General features: G+C 41.6%; 1 protein-coding gene across 4 annotated transcripts in view; it reads right to left on the minus strand.

Moving 5' to 3' along the window:
* Positions 1-22,558, minus strand: part of PHACTR1 (phosphatase and actin regulator 1) — a 499,845-nt gene that overhangs the window by 291,703 nt on the left and 185,584 nt on the right. The gene's annotated exons all lie outside the window — the stretch shown is intronic.

The raw sequence follows: 22,558 nt of genomic DNA on the forward strand, positions 1-22,558 counted from the left end.
CTAATTTTTAAATTTTTTGCAGAGATGAGGTCTCACTATGTTGCTCAGGCTGGTCTGGAACTCCTGGGCTCAAGTGATCCTCCCAACCTCAGCCTCCCATGGTGCTGGGATTACAGGTGTGAGTCTTGCAGGGCCAGATGGCTCAAGCACCTGTCAGAAGGTGCTCCACTTGCAATCATACCGTAACCCCTAAGGCCAGTCTACATAGACATTTTGAAGCCACCACTGCTTTGGGTGAAAGTAATAAGAGTCATTTCAGTCTGTTCTACTTTCCTTGTCTTCGCATCTGTCATCTTTGTCCAGATGAGATGATACACATTGAGACACAGACACGTTCAAACACAGAATTGACCCATCAATGAGAGGCTCTTTGAGAAACTTAGATGGCCATAAATGAGGATAACAGTTAAAACATCATGAAACATGACAATCAAATTAAAAAACACTCCAACCTGTTCACCTTTTCCATGTCAAAATCAAGATGAACTATATGCACAGGGGGCTCTGGGCTCCCAATTTCTCCCAGCCAGTGGAGCCTTGCTGCTGAACATGGAGAGAACTTGAAAAGGACTATTAAGTCTGTGGCAACAAATGTTAATACTGGTCAACCTTCTGTTAGTTTTTCCTTTTCTCCCTTGTGCATCCCCCATCATACCACCAAAGGAAACTGCTTTCTCCTTCCTGCCTGCCTCCACCATTCTGAGTAGTGTTAGACACCATTATCATATTAAAATAGGTGACATGAGATGGATACTATGCCCTAAGAATCACTTCCAAAATATTTAGCAACTGTCTCTTCCCGTATCCCTCTGAAGTGGGTATGGGGTAATTACTGTTCTCCTTATACAGACTCAGGGGACCTGGTGACAACAGCAGGAGTTAGAAGTAAGGTCTCCTACTCTTGGCGCTCTGTTTTTCCAAGGAAGACTCAGATGTGCATGAGAAAAATATAAATGTGTAAACCTGGAGGAAAGATTGATGTCTGTGTATATCTTTCCCTCCAGGTGTAGTAAATACAAGGCGTTGTGGCAGTTGCTATGGTAACTACTTCCTTCTTAATAAGAATAAGGACACATAGGAAGATGTTAGAAAATATCAGGTGGTGAGATCTTCCCCAGTAATGGGAAGAGGAACAGTAACAGAAAATATACCCTTTGTCTCTGTGTAGCTATTCCATACTGACACTCCCAAACTTGAATTTCCCACACTAGTGCTGTCCAATAGAAATATAATGTGAACCACATATGTAACTTAAAATTTTCTACTACTCATATTAAAAAAATTGAAAAGCGGTGAAATTACTTTCGTAATATAGTTTATTTAATTAAATATAGCCAAAATATTGTTATTTCAACAAGTAGTCAACATAAAATTAACAAAATACTGTGTATTCTGTTTTTCATACTAAATTTCTGAATTCTGATGTGTATTTTACACCACATCACATCTTTATTAGGACTCTCCATATTTCAAGTGCTCAGTAACTTCATGTGGTTAGTGCCTAGCACAACAGATGGCCCGGCCTGGATTATATTTGGCCATTGTGGGGTTAGAATTTGTTCTTTGAGAACAAATTTGTCTGCCCCTACTTGGAATTTTTAGAAAAATAAATTGCATTCATTTGGTTCTAGCCCTATGGCATAATTCAAGTGGTGTCCTCTTGGGGTGAACAAGAAAATATCAAATTAGCTTGGAAGTGAAATAGTATTACAGATTCAGCTTCTTTCATGCCACCAGGGGTCATGAAGATTAAACGATAAATCTTGGGTTTGTAAAAAGTTCCTTCCTCGGGTTGTCCCAGTTGCCCAGGTCAGGGCTCCCAAAGTCATTTCTTGACTGCTTTCTACATACGCTCTCTCTCTGCCCATTTCCCCTGGCCCTTCTAATAGACCACTCAATCTGACCAAGTCTACTTGTCACTTTTTCTCAAGTTGCAGAGCCTTGGCTATAACCCAAACCATCACAAGAACCCCTACCTGGTCTTCCTACCTCCACTTTCTACCCATTCAAGTTCATTTTTTTTTTATCTTGCCTTCAGTTTAAGCATGTGTCAAAGCAGGCATTTAATCACATAGCTTCTCAGCTTAAAGCCTTTAATAGCAACATATGGACTTTCAAATAAAATCCATACTCCCTGTAGTGATATGCTACACAATCATAAACTGGCCTCAGCAAACTTTCTAGCTCATCTCTTTGCTACACATTCTTTGAATTCATCCTGGTCTACATGCCTAACTATGGCACGATTTCCATGACTGTCTACCTTTGTTTAAAGTCTGTTTCCTCTGACTGGATTGTCCTTTTTTTACAAATGCCTAGCCCTTACCAAATAGCAAAATCTTTCAAGCCTAGTTCAACTACTTATTGTAGTTTTCCCTAATCTTGTAGTCAAAATCAACAGCCTCCTCAACTATGTTGTCACACCAGTTCTATAAATAGATTTATTATAACCATTAATTGTGATCTATTATAATCATATAATATGATAGACATAGATCTTTTCTAGAATAGGAACCAAGTGGACATAGGGGTATCTCAATAAATGCCCAAAGAATTCCAATACTCTTTTTTCTCCATTTATCCCCCTTTTGATTCTGTAACCACTTGGTACGTCATCATCATCACCGCCATCATTATCATCATCACATAGGAGCCAATATTTATTAACACTTACTAGGCATCAGATGCTGTACGCAGCATATTAGGCACACTTCATTTAATTTCAACAACAAATCTATAAAGCAAGGATTTATCCCCAATTTTTAATGATTTTTCATTCTTTCAACAAGTATTTTAAGGTCATTGTTACAAACACCAGTTATGACAAGTTGATGCGCAGTCATGCCTCCACAGTGTGCAGGATTACAGACTTATTTAACTTATTTGTAAACAGGCTAATGTGTGTGCTTTTTGTTTTATATTTTTACTGTCTTCACTTCTTTAAAGCTTCTAATTTTTAGTGGGCTGGGAAAACAGAAACTTAGCTCAATAGTGTTTTGTGTAGAATTAAGAGTGTGGTGACTTTGAATAAGGGCATGAGGGGCCTGGCAATGGGAATGTCACAGGATCTGACATTTAGCTTTGTTGCTCAGAGTCATTTTTGGCTTTATTTCTGGCTCTCCAGTAATTTCTACCATAATTCAATTTATCAGTGCTTTAAAAAAAAAAATGGAAAGACCAACACTAAATGCTGGCAAGGATATGAAGCACCAGGATCTCTCATTCATTGCTGGTGGGGACTTAAAATGGTATAGCCACTTTGGAAGACAACCTGGCAATTTCTTATAAAACTAAACATACTTTTACATACTCTCACCAGATGATCCAGAAATCCTGCTCCTTGGTATTTACCCAAAGGGTTGAAAAATTTGCATTCATACAAAAACCTGAATGGAAACATGGATAGCAGCTTTATCCACGATTGCCAAAACTTGGAAGCCACCAAGATGTCCTTTAGTAGGTGAATGGATAAATTAACCATAGTACATCCAGACAATGGAATATTATTTAACTAATGCTGGGTGCAGTGTTCCACCTGTAACCTCAGCTAATTGGGAGGCTGAGGTGGGAAGACTGCTTGAGGCCAAGAGTTCCAGACCAGCCTGAGCAACATAGTGAAAACCTGTCTCTAAAAAAAAAATAAAAATAAAAATAAATAATTTTAAAAAATTAGGTGGGCAAGGCAGCACACACCTGTAGTCCCAGCTACTTGAGAGGCTGAGGTAGGAAGATCACTTGAGCCCAGGAGTTTGTGGCTGCAGTGAGCTACAACCACGCCACTACACTCCAGCCAAGGTGACAGATTGAGACCTAGTCTCTAAAAAAAAGTAAATCAAATAAATAAATGAGCTATCAAGCCATGAAAAAACATGGAGGAAACTTAAATGTCTATTACAAAGTGACTAAAGCCAATCTGAAAAGGCTACAGATTGTTTGAGTCTGACTATATGATATTCTGGAAAAGGCAAACACTACGGAGACAGTGAAAGATCAGAGTTTGAGGGTAGCGAAGGGGGTCGAACAGGTGGGGCACAGAGGATGTTCAGGGCAGCAAAGCTACTCTGTGTGACACTGTGATGTTGGAAATCTGTCACTATACGACCCAGAGATTACACAACACCAGGAGTGCACCCTGATGTAGACTGTGGACTTCGGGGGATGATGATGTGTCCATGTAGGTCACTGACTGTAACAAATGTTCCCCTCTGGGGGGGGATGCTGAGAGTGGGGGAGCCTGTGCATGTGTAGGGGCAGGGGGCATATGGGAAATTTCTGTACCTTCCTCTCAATTTTGCTATGAACCTAAAACTGCTCTAAAAAATAAAGTCTGAAAAAAGAATGAAGGAATCAGAGAATGCCGTGCTCACAGGTGCCTAGGGCTGTGCTCACTGGACTCTAGTACAATGCACAAATCGTCTTCCCACTAGGCTGCCATTACTCACTTCGTTTCTACAATACCACTATATAAAGGGCAGTGCGTGTACTAGGACTTAATAAATTCTCCTTGAAATGAAATGAAGAGAAAACCCACTTAATGCTTCACATAGTAAATACATGTTTTCAGCTGCATAAACAGCATAGCAGCCTTGATATCAACAGAAAACTATTAACAGGGTTTATGGAGACGCTGGAGCCTGGGACAGCCTCAGACTTGCACAGTGGGGCGGGGGAGGCCTGGTTAGGGGCTAGAGGAGGAGCCGAGCCCTGGTAAAGCCCAACTGCTTTACAGACTTGATCTAGGAAGAGGCTCTGTGCTCGGTGGGCTCCCGGGGGTCAGCCCTTGGTCACCACCTCCTGGCTTCACAATACATTGCACGGAGCAGAGCTGTCTCTGCGGGCGAGGTACTTAACCTCTGCGAGCCTCCGTTTCCCAGCTGTAAAAAGAGAATGAGGATACTGCAGATGGTTAGGAGCATCACATGAGATCATGTCTATAAAGTGCTTGGCAGAGTGATTGGCTAATATGAGTGTGAATGAATGGAAAATGTTTATTTGCAAGTATTATTAGATATTCCACCATCACAATAAAGTGTTGGAGATGAAATTAGAGAGCTCAAGAGGCTTCAGTACCGGTCTGCGCGTGCCTCTTCTACCTTACCCACTGTCTTTCTACCCGCCTTGCTGCTGGCACGTATTAAGGTGGTGAGTTTATTGATTTCCATGTCCTCTGTCTTCCTTCCTTCCTTCCTGCTTTTCTTTTTTCCCTTTTCCATCCCTTTCTTCTTCCATCTTTATTTTCCTTTTTCTCTCTCCCTCTTTTTCTTGAACTCTCCCTTTTCCATTTATTGTCTTTAAAATGAGTTTATTTTGTCTCTTGCTATTTTTGGCCAACTAACTAAGGCTCTTTGTATCGAGATCTTCTTGCCAAAGCTGTATTAGGCTCACCAGACTGCTAAACGTAGCTGGGCCTGTTTCTGCTCCCCTTGGAAGGTCTGCCATGTCATAAACAAGAAAGGTATGAGGTCAAAGGATTCTTGTTCAGAACAAAGGGGGACGGCTTCACACAGAGCTTCCCAGAATGAAGGCAGAGCCTGACAGGAAAAAGATCGGAGGCCTCCGGCATAATCTATAACAGAGCAGCTATTACCTCCTTCCCTGCCAAGTCAATGCCACTGCCAATCTCAGAAGCTATTTTTCAAACTGCTTTTTGGCCAGCTCAGCATGAAATCTATATGACAGCTTTACTTTGGGAGAGCAACAGAAAAAGGCAGTTTCCTGCAGGGTTAGGCAGTTTCATTGCTCCCTCTAATTCTTTCCAAAGTACCATGTGGAATGAATGGCATGATTTGGGTCCAAATAGGACTGAGACCCAAGGAAGACACAAGAAGGGAGAAGAGATACTTAGTGGCCCTGATAATGAGGCCAGTGAATGAGGTTTTAAGAGGCAGCCAATGCAGTAGCACGAGACTTGGGATGGAATCCTAGTCTGCCACCTGCTCACTGGGGAAGCTTATTTGGCTTCTGCTTAGTAAACTGGGAGGAAGATCCGAGGTGATGTTCGTAAAGCACCTGTCAGGGGCCTGGGGTACAGCAGGTGCCCAGTAACCTTGGTCAGGTGGGTTTTTGAGCCTCCCTTTCCTCACATATAAAATGGAGACTACAGTGCCTCTTTTGTAGAGTTCTTTGGTGGAAATTAGATGAGACCTCCAGCAAATCGTGAGCACCGCATGTGTGTGTCTCTCTCCCCTCCCCTCCCAAGCCTCCAAATTGCAGATTGTATTTCCCAAAGATGAACACAACCATATCTTCATCCCACGTGCTCTTCTAGAACCCTGCCACTCTCCCGACAAGTCGTGAGTTCTAATTCCTCTCTCTCTGAATCTGAGTGGGCTTGGAACTCACTTGTAGCCGGTGTAGTAGAAGTAATTCTGTGGGAATGCAGAGGCTCCATCATAAAAGCCATTTCAGCTGCTGCCAGATGAGTTGGAATACTTGCTCTTGCATTGCTTCTGAAGCCTTCAGAAGGTCAGCAAGCAGGTGACTGCACTTAGGCTGTCATGCTATGAGGAAGCCCAACTTAGCCTGCACAGAGAGACCTAAAGAGAGTTCCCAGGTGCTCTAACCTCACCCCCTAATAGTCACTCTCTGAATTGCAACCTCATGAGAGACTGAAACAAGAACCACTTAGCTGAATCCTTCCCAATTCCTGATCCAGAGAAACCACGAGAGATTAACAAAATGATTGTTGCTTTAAACAGCTAAGTGTTGGGTTGATTTGTTATGCAGTGAAAGAGAGTTGGGACCCTCCACTAGCTATTTAATAAAAATCCCAAGCAACCCAAGATTGGACTGTTAGGTGTGGGCCAGTGAAGGTATATGAAGCTCGGCCTCTTTCAGTTGTTCTTTCAGCCCATGGGGACGGGCTACACCTTTCACAGGTAGTAATCCTTCTCCTTCCTCATGTGTCCTGCCGGCACAGAGAACACTGTGTGCTTGTGCCTAGAGCAGCCTGAGAAAACCCAGTCATTGATCCAGATTGATTAGTGATTTTTCAGATCACAGAAGCTGTACCCTTTTATACAAATCTTAAAGTTATAAAACCATTTTGGTTTAAAAGAATATTAATACTAAACAGTTCTTGAAAGAGTTTTACATTAGGGCTTATATATATATATATATATATATTTTTTTTTTGAGTTGCCCAGGCTAGAGTGAGTGCCGTGGCGTCAGCCTCGCTCACAGCAACCTCAAACTCCTGGGCTTAAGCGATCCTCCTGCCTCAGCCTCCCGAGTAGCTGGGACTACAGGCATGAGCCACCATGTCTGGATAATTTTTTCTATATATATTTTTAGTTGGCCAGATAATTTGTTTCTATTTTTTAGTAGAGACAGGGTCTTGCTCTTGCTCAGGCTGGTCTCAAACTCCTGACCTTGAGCCATCCACCCGCCTTGGCCTCCCAGAGTGCTAGGATTACAGGCGTGCGTGAGCCACTGCGCCCAGCCAGGGCTTATATATTCTTTAAATTTATTTTGGCTGGGTGAGGTGGCTCATGCCTGGGATCCCCCCACTGCATTCAGACCCCTTCCTGGTTGGAATACCCTCTCCAACCGCCAGGGCTTTGGGGCCAATTATGTCTACACAATATTTAAAGATATCAGCTGAGGCTCATTTCCTCTAGGAAGCTCCTGGAACAACCACAGTGAATGTGGTCATTTACTCAGTCTTCATCCAGTACTTATGCTGAGAAAATGGCGTCTGTGCTAGAAGATGCTGCCCTTAGGTTAATGCTTGCTGAGCTTTCCTGGGTGTTTTGTTTAACGTAGGTTTTATCTCCACTGTGGTGAAAATTCCTGGAGCATGTGGACCAATTTTTCTATTTCTTTGTAGGCATTCTCACAAGAATTCCTTGCACCCGATTATTTTAGGACTCTGGTCTGATCCTCAAACAGGTCTGTTATGTTTTATTTCAACATGGTTTTAGAACTTTCCACACAAACAAGGAAAAATAGGCATAAATTGCTTGGGAGTAAAATTTAACATATTACTCAATTATCACATATTCAAACATTTCAGAACATGAGGGCAACTTTGAGTAAGTGCATGTCAATGAAATGTAGATGATAAACACACAACAAAACCTAATTAGAAGAGAAATGTGGGCTCCATTTCACCTTCCCAGAGGAAAATAACACAAGGTTCAAAGTTCAGGACTGGAATCAGGCAGGACGAGGGTTTGAATTCCGACCATAATGTCTTGAACTGTGTGACATTTACAAATCCACAAATCTAAAAAGCGGATAAAAATAATGACTAGGTCATAAGATTATTGTCAGGATACCCTAGGTGGTTTGTGTTAAGTACTTAGCAAGTACTAAACTGGCAGAGAGAAGGCACACATCTTGGATATTGTCTGTCATTACCACCACCACCACCACGGACCAACAACCACCCCATCCCAATCATCAGGGTGGGTTTCGCGCCTAAGGCCTTAGAGCTGGCTGGAATATACCCTGTTCTTTCTTTCCTTAATCACACATCGTTCCATTTAGGCACTTTCCCTTCAACCCATACTCTGTACAACTACATTTCGCAGCCCTTATGCTAAAGTCACAATCATGAGGAATTATTTCAAACAATCCAATCAATCTTAACTGCTTTGTATAGCTCATCAACAGTCAGCCATCACTGGACCTGGGCATTCTCAACTGCCTCAGTCATCATTACCTACTAGCCAGATGGCCCTAGAGCAGGAAGCCTGCTTTGACTAGGGACACAGAACCATCTAGTTCCTAAGTCTGTTGGCCAGTCAGCTCAGCCTTCCCTTTAGGCATGTAGAAAGGTTCATTGAGCACCTATGATGAACCAACAGAGAACATTAAGGTTGAAAAAGATAAAGTATATGGCAAACAGCATATACTTGTTCTGGTACTTGTTGATTCACTTATTCATTTATATATTCATTTATTCATTCAACAATTAGTTATTAACAGCTTAATATGTGTTTGTAGGCCCTGGACATACAAACATGAACAAAACAGATATGATTTCTGCCCTCATAAAGTTTTCAAATTGGTGGAAAGTAACCACTTTGTTATCAAATAATCCCGGGTTTGAATCTGACTCTGTCACTTACTATATACTTAAATTGCTTAAGCCTTTCTAAGCCCCTTTTTCTTAGATCACTGTAAGAATTAAATGAATTAACCTAAGTATACTGCTCACCCCAGCACCTGGCGATGTATACACTTCTTTCCACAAAGGTCATGTAACTTATAGCCACTAGAGTTAGGATGCAAACTTGGGAGTGTCTGGCTCCCATATTTGTGCTTTCAAAGGAATTTTCTAACTATTACTTTTTCAAGTCTCACTACTTTTGATTTAGATTTTTCCCTAAGTCATTAATTCAATTCATTATCCACTGAAAAATTAAAACTTTGTTTTTCTGTGTATTTTCCCCATGTCTCTTTTATCCCTCATTGAACCTTCTGCAGTAAGCTACTCTTCCTCACATTAACTGATGTGAAAACAGCGAGGCAACTAGTGTCATCACAGAAAAAAACCACAGGAACAGTTATGTTGCTTCCGATTATACTTGGGAGGCCAGAAGAAGTGACCGTCCTATCTCAGTAGTGCAGTAGAGACAGCCACCGTCAGCTGCCAGGCAGCGAGAGCTTAGCTGGCCACATGGCAATTTATGATCATGCCTTCCTTTATCAAGAAGTTGAAATGTTACAAAATTATATTAATTTATATTATTATGTATATATCAGTGATCTAGGGGGCCCCCACCACCATCACTGCACTGGATGTGTAATGTTTTTCTAGACCTCTGAGCCCTCTACTGTATTGGACACCACATTGCACGTCTCTTGCCTTCCCCAATACCACTTATTCTAAGTCACTTTTTTGTTTAACTATACTTCTCATGTCTTTGTCTTTTCTCTATTTCTTTCTTTCTTAAGTGTTGGGTTCTCTCTCAAGCCCTCTCTTGGTCTTACTCATCCCTGAATGATCTCACTTCTGATATTTTAATCTACTTTTCCAGAGGCTTCTCTTCTATATCAATTGCCAATTCTCTAATTCACATACTTATCCTCTCCTACTAGAACTATCTTGGTAACCTAACTGGTTTCCCACTTGCAAACTGCGCATCTCTCTGAGCTTCATTTTTCACACTGCCAGCAGAGTTGTCTTCCTAAAACCAGGCTAATATATAACACCCTTTCTCAAAGGTTGATTTGGCTTCCCTGCAGCATAATGTTCAAGCTGTTTAGCGTGGCACTCAAGGTCCTTCCTGATCTTGCACTATATCCCTGCTCATTTCTCACCGTAGCCCTCCCTGATGCTATAATAGTCTACTTGGTATTCCATACACTTTTCACCTTTCCCTCCCTACCTTCTCATCAGACAATGCATTTTCCTCATTCTTTATCTTTTGTGGCATTTCCTGATTTATGCTCCTCAGAATACTGGTCTTACAAAATGCTTTACTGAAGAAAAGAGATCTGTGGTCCATGGTTCTGGCTAACACTGTATGCCAGGTCCCCTACTCCCCTTGGAGATTTCATGCACTTTAGCATTTTAAATGCTCTAAGAAGTCCTGCAACAAGGTTAGTCCTATAAACCGGGTTAGCTTTGCTTAACCCAATGTCTGCTAAACATTAGATTCCTCTTTTTCTGGAAGCCTTTAGGAACTAGCATTTTATCTTTTGTTGTTGTTGTTTTATTTATTCAGGATATTATGGGGGTGCAAACATTTTGGTTGCATGTAATGTGTTTGCACCGCCCAAGCCAGGGCTACAAGCGTGTCCCTCCCCCCTACAGTGCATTCTGCTTCCATTAGTTGTGGGTTTACCCCTCTCCACCCCCCAGGAACTAGCATTTAATAGCTATACTTTAGGGAATACTGTCTATTTCAAATCTTCTCCATTCATTTATACTTCCTTTGTCCATTATTCATTGACCTGGCAAATATTTATTCAGTACCATGCCAGACACTGGAGAATGTACTCAGGAAATGTTCTCTTGAAAGCAAGAACACTCCCTGTTCTCATGGAACTTACAGTTTTGCCTGAACAGCAGATAAGTAAACACACAATCACCATGAAGTACTGTAAAAGCTATCATAGAGGAAATAGAACCGCGGCAGTGCATAGCAGGAAGACTTTTCCTGAGGGAGTGGTTAGGGAGGGCTTCCTGGAGGAAGTGGTTTTATACGGGCTGTGGAGGGGCTGAAGGAGAAGTACGAGTTAGTCAGATGGAAACTGGGGGGAGAAAGGGAAAGGGTGATGTAGGCAGGGTTAACTGCTTGTGTGAAGGTGCCGAGACCAGAGAGAGCATGGCATCTCTGAGGGACTAAGAGAAATCTCAACGCAAAGGTGACCACGAAGTCTTCAACACCCCCTTCATCCCCACTCCCAGGATCTTTTTCTGTCTCCTACCCTATCTGGCTTGCAAAGGTATGTTCAATAAATGCTCGAACATTACAGTAATCTGATTAGACAATTATTTTAGGGGAACAGATAGGATCTTTTGAAGCACAGAGAAACACACATACCCCATCCCCAACACTCTTAATAAAGTCAAAATAAGGAAGTTTATTTTTTTAAAAGTGTATTAGTAAAAACATTTATAGATGTTGCTATATTAATTTTATTTCTAATTTATTTTTTAAATGAAAGAATTAAATATAGATACCTAATTGTGAATGCCGAGAGATTTTCTTAATTAACTCAATTGTTATTTAATCCTCCTTAGCATGCTTTTCACGTTTAGGCAGCTTGCTTTTGACAACTAGCAAATAGAGAGGCCAAAGTGTAATTGGGCAGACTAGACAGAATAGAGCATAGCTAAGAGCCCAGGGGCTGGACTCAGCATCTCTGTCTCCCAGCCACCATACTGGGGTTCCTGCCCTCTATCACTGCCTTAATTCTCAGACACACTATGCTTCTTGCCTTTCCTTCCATGGCTGCCGTCTGCTAATAAAAGAAGAACTGTCCCTTTTGTCATCAGTAGAACAGAGGGTAATGTCTCTTAATTAACAAAAGGAAGTGGTGCAATGTAGTGAGAACATTGCAATTGTTTCCAATTAATCCCACAAGCAGTTTGGCAAAGTTAATAATCCATAAAATGACCTGGGACCTAAATATGCAGAACAGTCATCTTTTATCAGTCATTTTTCCATTGTTCCAGGAAAAGCAAGAAAATGTAAAGCTAGATGCACAGGAGGTATACATATTTACAGCATCATACACTCTTAAATATAATCTCAAATATAAAATAAATTTACATGTGCCATTCAGACCTTATGAATTCTCAAATGTTTTACAACCTCTATAAATCATCACATGTTCACAGGTGTCAATTCAATCACAGTAGAGCAACTATTTTCTTGGATATACCATTTATTACCAAAGCAAAGAGACCTTCATGTTCATATAAAAGAAAGAAGGACATGTGCATTTTTTTTTTTTTTTAAGAGATGGCGACTCACTGTTGCCCAGGCTGGAGTGCAGTGGCATGATCATAGCCCTCTGCAGCCTTGAACTGCTAGGCTCAAGTGATCCTCCTGCCTCAGCCTCCTGAGTAGCCAGAACTACAGGTGTGCGCCACCAAACCTAGCTAATTTTTCTATTTTTTCTAGAGGTGGGGTCTTGCTATGTACCCTACGCTGGTCTCTAACTTCCGACCTCAAATGATCCACCCACCTCCGCTTCTCAAAGTGCTGGGATTATAGGCATGAGTCACCACACTCAGTGACTCACCCACTGCATCATTAATACATTTTTAATTCCATGAGAACAAAAAATGTGTCTTACACATCTATGATCCCTAAAAATGCCACATGGAACATCTTACTTCAGGTCCATGATACCTTTTTTTCATTGTGGCAAAATACACCTAGCACAAATTCCCCATTTTAAGGTGTATAATTAATTCAGTGCCATTTAGTACATTCATAATGTCGTGCAACGATCACCAGTATTCAGTTCCACAGCATTTTCATCAACCCAAAGGGAAACCCCATACCTAACAAGCCGTCACTCCAGGTTCTCCCATTTCCCCAGCCCCTGGTGAAACCACCAGTCTGCTTTCTGTCTCCGTGGACTTGCCCATCAGGGATATGTCACATAAATAGAATCAGACAATATGTGGCCATTTGTGTCTAGCCTCTTTCCCTCAGCATGGTGTTTTCAAGGTTGTCCGTATCATAGTATGTATCCGTATTTCATTTCTTCTTATAGCTGAATAATATTCCATTATATGGATATACCACATATTGTTTATCCACACTTTGCTTGTTGATGAATATTTGGGGTATTTTGGCTTTTGTGAATAATGCTGCTATGAACATTCCCATACAAGCTTTTGTTTGAATACCTGATTTCAATTCTTTCAGACATCTACCTAGGCATGGAATTCCTGGGTCATATGGTAATTCTATGCTTATCTTGTTGAGGAATGAATAATACTTTTTATTGAGTATTAGCAGGAGCCTGCAAAGACTGAATGTGGTTGATAGGAAAAATCTCCCCCTGCTGGAAGGCCTCAGTGAAAATGCTACAGAGCTTTGGCGCATGTGTGCTTACGTCTTCATGGGTCGGGAAGATTGGTGTGGATGACTCATTTTTCCATGGCTCATAAGCTGCTTTCTTCAGTCAAGCTTTATTGCCGAACACTTGGGCACTGGAGTTGCACTCTGTGAATTCCAGTGCCAGGCTTGGTATGTGTCAGTGTGTGACCTTAAACTAGTTGTTAAACCTCTAAGACTTAGCTTCATCACTGGTAAATCAGGGAACTAGCTCTAACTACATCATAGGATTACGGGTACTTTCAATAGGGCAGTGTATTTAAAGGACTGAGTACATCAGTTGGATAATAAATACTTGAAAAATGTTAGCCTGGGTTGTGTTTATACTTCTTGATATCCCTGTGGTGTCTGGCACTTAATCAAGTTGAAATAAGAGACATGTTTAATGGGAAATAACTTGGGTCATTTTGAGGATTATGAGTTTTTTCTTTTTCCCTTTCTATCTTTTGTTGTTGGTAGTTGTATGTTGGAATATTTTGTTTCCTGGGTTTGGAAAGTTTATGTACATGAACATAGGCAGAGATTCCCTTATGAATGCCTTTCATTTAATTGCTTTTTGGATAGGGTCACTTGTTGGCAGGACGGGGGACTCGAGTCCTGTGTTTCCGGCTCCAAGTTGTTCATAGCTTTGGGAGATGCTTCTCCAAAAGGAAATATCTAAGAACTTTCCATCTGTATGAGAAAATTTATTTCATATAATTCAGGCTCACTCATATTTTGATTGCAAGCTCCACATATTGACCTTTCAGTGTACTTCACACAATTTTCTATGCCAGTGCAAGCCTTCAGCTCTACAAACATCAGGTTGCAAATACCTTTGCTTGTGTCCTTGTTCCTGGCTTAGACTCTGCCCTGGGTCCTGACTGTGCTGTATCCCTGACTCATGCTGCTAGTGGCTCACCTGTCCTGACATACACCCATAATTCCCAACTCCACAGCTTCCCAAAATCCTAGTGCTACATTTACAGGATTTTTGACTCCTACCTGCTTAAGGTGAAAGCAGATTCAAGCAGAGAAGTAGGAAGTGGCACATGAGAGGTGATGACATCCATGAGCTCTAAGGAAAGGTCTTAGAGCAATGTGATGGGTGATGAGACCCCTCCCTCCACCTCTTCTTTGCCTGCAGTCAGCCTGACGCTTCTGTGGTTTTCTGCTTGTTTCTCTTCACAGCTGTGATTTGCAAGAAAGGCCTTTCATCTACTTTACAGGAGTGATTTATGCCATAACAGATGGTCGTAAATAGCATCACGACTGCAGTGGGCCAAGCACCAGGGATGCTATAGAATATATGATAGAGGTTAAATATCAAGTACCTATCATCACTTTGCTACTACTCTGGGGGTACTTCTTAAAAGGGACTTTATTGCTGGTCTTTTAGCCTTTTACCACTTGAGGAAGGTTTAGCCTTTTACCACTTGAGGAAGGTTTACCCAAATGTCCTGGGGCTCAAGGATTTTCTGTAGGTAAACTGCAAGGGCGAGTGGCCATGGCTGTGAACCTCACCAGTAGCAAAGGATTGCTTACGTGGAATTGTTTGGTACTGTAGGGAGCCCAATAAACATAGCATCCAGGTGAAAATGCTATGCTTACTACACAAACACCTCTTAGAGGCCAAGCCCTCAGCCTCCACTTCCAATCATATTGTAATCCCTGAGGCCAATCTATATAGACATTTTAAAGCCACCATTGTTTTGGGTGAAGCTGGTAAGAATAATTAATGTCTGTCCCAATTTTTCTGTCTTAGCATCTGTCATCTCTGTCCAAGTGATACCTATGGAGGGGCAAGCATGTAAAACATGAGAATTATTCCATTAGTGAGAGGCTGGGAAACTTAGGTGGCACAAATAAGCATAGCACTTAGAGCATCATTAAACACGAGGACCAACATAAAAATCTCCAACCTGCTCGCTTTGCACATGCCAAAGCTAGGAAGAGATGTGTGCAGGGCATGACAGAGGGAGATGAAAATGGCATTTCCACCCCTTCCTGGCAGCACGTGGCTCCCAAGCAGCAAAGCCCCGTGTGGACCTCCACCTCTTTCCCTTTGAGGCTTTACGTGTATTGTGAATTCTAAACTAACTTCTGGCAAAACATTATAAAGCAATTTTATCTCCACGGAATATTTCACCATCCTAAATAGAAACTCTTCTAGCCTGTTAGCCTGTTATTGAAGTTGTTCTACAGGAGAGTCGCTCTCAACCAATATATGAGGACTCTCAAGAGTTAAAACACAGACCCCTTCCAACTGCATTATACATAAAGAATTCATCTTTGAACACTGAAGATGAAAAGCAGTTTTAAGAAAGCTTCACAATGCCATCCTACACCGTGAGTTATTTAATTGCGATAGAAATACATGCACCGAGGATCATTCCCTAATTAGTCTAAATCTAAAACAGCAGTTGTTAAATGTGCGCTTTGAGCTGAGGCAACGGGGTGTGCTTTTGCCGTTGTGTGGCAGAGACAGCGATGCTGTTCAGGTTTTATTTTTAAAGTTTGGGTAATTATAACTTAAACTAACAGCAGGGGGGAAATGAATCATTTATTTGTCTTTCTTATTACAGCTTCTCTCCCCCAAAAGTGTTTCCTTTCTTGCAGCACTTACCTAGCTAGTAAGGTGTTACTCTGGGTCCTGCGGACTTAACCATCTGGGATTTGATCACAAATTGTATAGTAAACATTCTGAGACAGATGATTGCCACCCTAATTCATTATAAAATGGAAAAATATGCACTCATTTAACTCAGTACATTTACTTGATACAAAACTTGAACAAGCAATAAGAAGCAGTTTGGTGTAGGAGGAAAAGTTCTAGACTAGATGTCAGGAAACCTGGATTTGAGCCCACCTTTGCCAGTGACCAGCATAGACACCTCCAGCACCCTCTAGTTCCCTAGGCCCTGATTTTCTTAAATGCTCTCTTAGGTTTCTTGCAGCTCTGAGATGCTAGAATTCTCATGATCAGGATACAGCAATAAACAGGAGTGGAATGGCGTGAATATCATGAATACACAACTACTTGTATAACCTACTGCTTTCCTCTAATTAGCAGGAGCCATGAGTCAGCCTTAGCCTTGGCTGGAATTCAGACTGATGAGGAAGGAGTTCTAGAGAGGACAAGTGGCTTGCCAACAGTCACACTGTTGGTAAACGTGGGAGAGAGAGTACACACCAGGGATTTCTATGCCAGGTTATCTAAGGCAATCTCTCCTTAGATTACAGAGGAACCAGGTGACATCTGAACTAAAGGCTTTACAACTGTATTTTCTAAAGGCTACCCACTATCCTCAGATTAGGGAAAGGTCACAGCTTTTGGAATCCAGCATTCTCAGTCCTGGTTCAGTGTGATTCTGCCACTCGATGCATCATCAATGTGTCCTATTTTTATCTTTCTTCAGAAAAGCTGTATTATGTAATGAGTGTGGGTCTGATATACAGATTTGTACATGAATGTTCCTAGCAGCTTAATTTGTAATGGTCACGAACTGGAAACAGTCCCAATGTTCATCAACAGGCGAATGGACAAACTGCGGTATATCCATACAATGGAACACTAGTCAGTGATAAACAGGAATGAACTGATATCTGCAGCAACGTGAATGAATCAGAAAATAATGACGCTGAGTGAAAGAGCTTATGCTGTAGCATTCCATTTACATAAAATTGGAGAAAATTCAGGCTGATCTATAGCGACCGAATGCAGATCTATAGTTGCTTGGAGATGGGAGTGTGGGGAGGCAAAGTGTGGGAGAGAGGCATGAGGAGACTTTGGGGAGGGAGGGATATGTTTACTATCTTGATCGTGGTGGTGGTTTCATGGGTGTATATATATATCAAAAGTTCTCAAATTGTATAACTTAAATTATACTTCGATACCATTGTCCCAAAAAATAAAAACCAAAAAAAAAGGGGAGTGGGAGGCTGGAGTTGAAACTCAGTTTTCCCACCCACTAGCTGTGCTGCCTTGGGTGAGCTATTAACCTAGTCTGTAAAAGGATGCAGTGGGGGGATAATAATTCCTACCTCACAAGGTTGCCATGAGGGTTAAATAAGCTAATACTTGTTAGGTGCTTAGTAAAAATTAGTAAAAATTAACTCATCATTTTCCCGGAACACTGAAAAAGGATTCAGTTTTATCTTTTGCATTGCATTTCATTCCCACAAAATTTAAATTCACTAGTCTGTTTAAGGAATATTAAAGTGATGCAGGTTTTCAGATTTCTGCTCAGCACCCTGTCTGGGAGCTTCTTCCTGGCCAGGGTCACTCTTTAGATGTTGCCCCTGTTTTATTTTCCTTTATAACATTTATCCCTACCTGATATGATATTATATTTACCCATATATTTGTTTACTCTGTCTCCCTCCACTGGAAGCTCCCTGAGACTAGGGACTTTGTTCAGCTCACTGTAATATAAAAGTCACTCGATTACTTTGTGTTAGGTGCTGAATAAACGAATGTATGCATTTCACTCCCAGGGCCTTCCTTGGGGGTGGTGGCAGTGTGGTGGTAGCTGTGCAGTGTTATTGTCATCATTATTGTTGTCATCGTGTGATGTCCTTGCTGATGGGGTGTGTGGGTTCCTGCTCCCCTATGATTCTGTGCAGCTTGCTTGACACAAGAGGTGGCCCGGCAGAAAGAAGACCTGAAATTGTTTAGATCAGTGCAGTCCTAATCTCATTTCATTCCTGGCTCTGCAGGAGTAAGTGGCTGCATAGGCTGAATTAGGTATTTGAAAACATAAGATCGGGGCCTGAGACTATTACTGAAATGACAAAGAATAGAAATCTTAAGTTTTAGAAACATGCAAACATGATGGCTCTAATGTGATCCATCCTCAAAGCCTTTAAAAAAAAAAAACAGTCAATAAGAAAAAGAGATGGAAGAAAATTGAGTCCAAGGCAAAAAATATCATTCCAGCCCTCCAGTGGGCCTTAAAACTGCAGCCAATTTGTTCTGTTTGGGGTAACTCAAGACTTACTGCAGTTGGCTGTCTTTTTATTTTTGGCTTCTTTTTAGTTTTGTGAACACAGACTACCTATCTAAACTTCAAAGGAGTTAATTCTTGACCTGCTTCCAGTTGCCTATCTTGCCCTCACCCTACCCTGTTTCCTATAGATGCTCTTTCTTCAAGTTTATTGTTTCAGGAGAAACATGAAAAGTACATTCATGCCAGTTCAATGTTACATGTATAAAGGTACATCAAAATAATATCCTGCGGAGGATATTATGCTTGTATCTGCAATTGTACTGTAATCAATCCTCATGTGAGTGTAACTCTGTGTGTAAACAGATCACTTAAATTATTCTGCCTTGAACTTTCTCTTTAGGAATCTGCAAACAATGCCTTATAAATAAGTAGCAATCATTTCAGTGCGTACAAAAGACTTCCTGAGTTAGCATTTGTCATCTTTTGTGTTTTAATTACCTCATTTGATCTCTTTATTGTTGTAATTACATTCTAATTTTGTGTGTAGACACTTGAGTGCCTCGGGCTAGATTAATCAATTAATATTACAATTATTATTCTACCAGTACTGATATAAGTGGGTATCCATTGCACAGAGTTTTCAGGAGCCTGTGCCACAAGGCACACAGGCCAACAGCCACGATGAGTGCAGTGCCAAGCACAGAACTGAGCTGGTCCTTGGGGCTTTGCAAGAAACATGTGGTTAGGTGGAAATAAAATAAGGAAGAAATGGTCCTAGGTTCTTTATCAGTCTCAGGAAACAGTCCCATTCTCCAGGCTACGGCTCCCCTACCATACTGTCCCCAAAGCCAAACACATACATTCACACACTCACATACAGACGCACGCCATAAATAACACAGTATATCAGTATCTGAGGTGCTCCCTTTCCTTTGTCTGAACTTCTATGTTATAACATCAGTTTATGTTATATTATACTTTTGATTCTTACTTATTCTTCAAACTGTAGATGTGTTTTGTTCACATGCTGGGTTACAGGCCCTTCGTATATAGTAACAGGAATCACTAATATTTGTTGAGCTTTTGCTGTGGCCCACACAGTGTCTATCATCTCATTTAATCCTCACAGGAGTCATAATAGGGAGGTGCCACAGTTATTCCCATTTTACAGAGAGGGAAACCAAGGCACAGAGGGTTGATGGTCTGTAACCTGGTGAGGGATAGAGCTGGAATTGAAAGTAGAGACAGGGTCTTGTATATCTTGAGTGTCCCTCAGGGCAGTACAAACATATACAAGGTGACCAGTCAGTAACCATTAATTGGAGTTTTAACACATCTAGCGAGAAAATATCTGTTTCGTTGGGGTCCCAGGGGAACTGATGCAAATCTGGAAGCCTCCTCAAAGCCATTACTCACTGGAGCCACGGAGTAAATCTTACACACTGACATGGGTTGAACTGTGTCCCCCTAAAAGATATGTTGAGGTTCTAACCGCTGGTACCTGTGAATGTGACCTTATTTGGAAATAGGGTCTTTGCAGATATAATTGAGTTAAGATGAGGTCTTTAGGGTGGGCCCTAATCCAATTTGACTGGCGTCTTCATAAGAAGAGAAAAGACCCAGAGACAGGCCTGTACACAGGGCAGGTAACGTGGAGACACACAGAGAGAAGCCGGGCGATGACAGAGCCAGAGCCTGGAGGGATACGTTTAGGAGCCAAATAATGCCCGGGATCGCCGCCTGCTGCCAGAAGCTGGAAGAAGCAAGGAAGAACTCCTTCCCAGAGCCGAGCTTTCACAGGGAGCACGGCCCTGCCCACACCTTGATTTTGGACTGCTAACCCCCAGGACCGCCAGGGAACAACTTTCTGTTGTTTGAAGCCACCTAGTTTGTGGAACTTTGTTATGGCAACTCTAGGAAACTAATACACTCACCAACCCACATTTCCTCCCATATGGATCAAAGAGTAAACATCCAAATCTGACCTTAGGCTGTTTGTAGCTCAGCACTGTACCAGCTACCTTTTTCCTGATTCATCCTTGAGCAGGGAAGTATAATGGCAGAGAGATAACAAAAAAAAAAAAAAAAGTTAGGAAAACTAAATTAAAAAAATATATTTATAATTTACATAGAATGAAATACATAAATCTTAACTGTCAGTTTGATGAGTTTTGACAAATGCATAACTTGTGTAGGAAAACTAAGCTGTTGGGGTTTTCTTTGGATAGTAATGTTTATTGGGTGCTTATAGGATGCCAACAGAGCAGTAAATCATCACATCCTTTAGCTCTGTTTCCTCCCAACAAGTCTAATATTATCATCCTGTTATGACCCCCACCTGATACTATCATCCTAATTTTACAGGTGAAAAAATTGAGCCACAGAGAAGTTGGGGAACTTGGCTGAGCTCTCACCACTAGTATATGGTGAAACTAAGATTTGACCCTGCAGTTTGCCTCCCTAGACCTTGCTCTTGGTTTCAGTTCCAGCACTGCCACTAACCATCTAGAGGACCTTGAACGTGTCCTGTAGCTGAAGAGGATGGACTAGCTGCTCTCCAGGGATAACTCTCATCCTAACAGGCAGTTGTTAAGAGTACCTGGCTCTGAGTCCATCCTTTGAAGTCCTCTTTGGAAGTGAAGAGTCAACTCCATGTTCATTCATTCCACAGACACCAGGTGAACACATTCCACGTGGTGAGACAGAAGGAAATTGCCCATGAAGTGGTTTGGAGAAAACAAAAAGCACTTTTGTATTTTTGGTGCTCATGCCCATGAAGCTAACAAAAAGGATCATGTTGGAGAGATCCACCGTAGTCCTCAGTTCTAATGGATCGATTTGCCATGCTTGTCTTCCTTTCCTATTTTCTCTTCATTTTCAGGTCATTTGGATCCTCATTATGATTATATGGCCATTATATTTTTATTTATATGCTGATTAGACACAGGAACTAGATAACAAGGAATACTTACGATTTCCATCCTTGGAGGTATTTGAGAGTATTGTTGGCTACAACTGCTATCTATTTACTGGTATAGAGACAGGCAGATGAAAAAGAGAGTTTTGGAAATTCCTTCCTAGACTAGGATTTCAGAACAGAATCTGTCAATCTCTTCTTGTGAGCTCCAAGCCAACCCAAGCTACATCCATGTGCTTCATTGTTTCTCTCTGAAGACAAGTGGTAATGGCTTTAGCAACAGGCAGGAGAAGACAGGTTATTAAGGAAAAGTGATTGCCTAGAGTTGTGGTCTTCAGACTTGAATGTGCATCAGAATCATCTGGAGGCCTTATTTAACACAGGTTTCTGAGTCCTGCCCCCAGAGTTTCTGATTCAGTGGATCTGGGGTGGTACCAGGAATTTGCTTTTCTAATCCATTGCCAGATGATGCTGACACAGCTGGTCTGGGGGCCACGCTCTGAGAACCACCGATCTACACAGGAAGGACGTGGAAGAGTGGGAGAGTCTTATTATCTGAGTGAAGTCTGAATGCCAGGGTAGGGGCCTAGGTCTCGGCTGGCTGAAACTCCCAGCTGTGACATGCTGAGACCACCATAGAGATGAGTCTTAAGCCCTTTCCTCAGCACACACCTGCCAACCTCTGCTTGTCTGCCCTGAACGGAAAGTATACAAGGGCAAGCCAGGTACACACTCCCTGTCTTTTGTGCATATGTGAATCTGTTTGTGTGGCATTCTGCCTTGTGACTATCAGCCCTATTTAATTGGAGTCTCTGGATGCTGAATGAATATTCTCATCCCATTCATCATTTTCTCACTCACCCGTCAATCCAGCCTTTAAATATGTATTCAGTGTTTACAATGTGCAAGGCCCTATGGTAAGAGCATACTTAGACTCCATTTCCAGTTTTCTCCTGAATTTATTTTGGGTCCCTGGACATTTATATTGACTTGCCATAGTAGAGACTGCTGACCTCTTTCTTTTAGTAAGAGAGACCCCCGAGTTTATTGTTACTGTGCTCAAAACGGCAGTTGCCAACCTTCCATAGAGCTAGGTATGACCATGAGACTAAATTCAGGCTAAAAGGAGATGAACTAAAACAATGTACATAACTTTTGGGTTATCTTCTTTAAAGAGAAAG

This window comes from Lemur catta, chromosome 5 (assembly GCF_020740605.2).
Source record: "Lemur catta isolate mLemCat1 chromosome 5, mLemCat1.pri, whole genome shotgun sequence".
Classification (NCBI taxonomy): Eukaryota; Metazoa; Chordata; class Mammalia; order Primates; family Lemuridae; genus Lemur; species Lemur catta.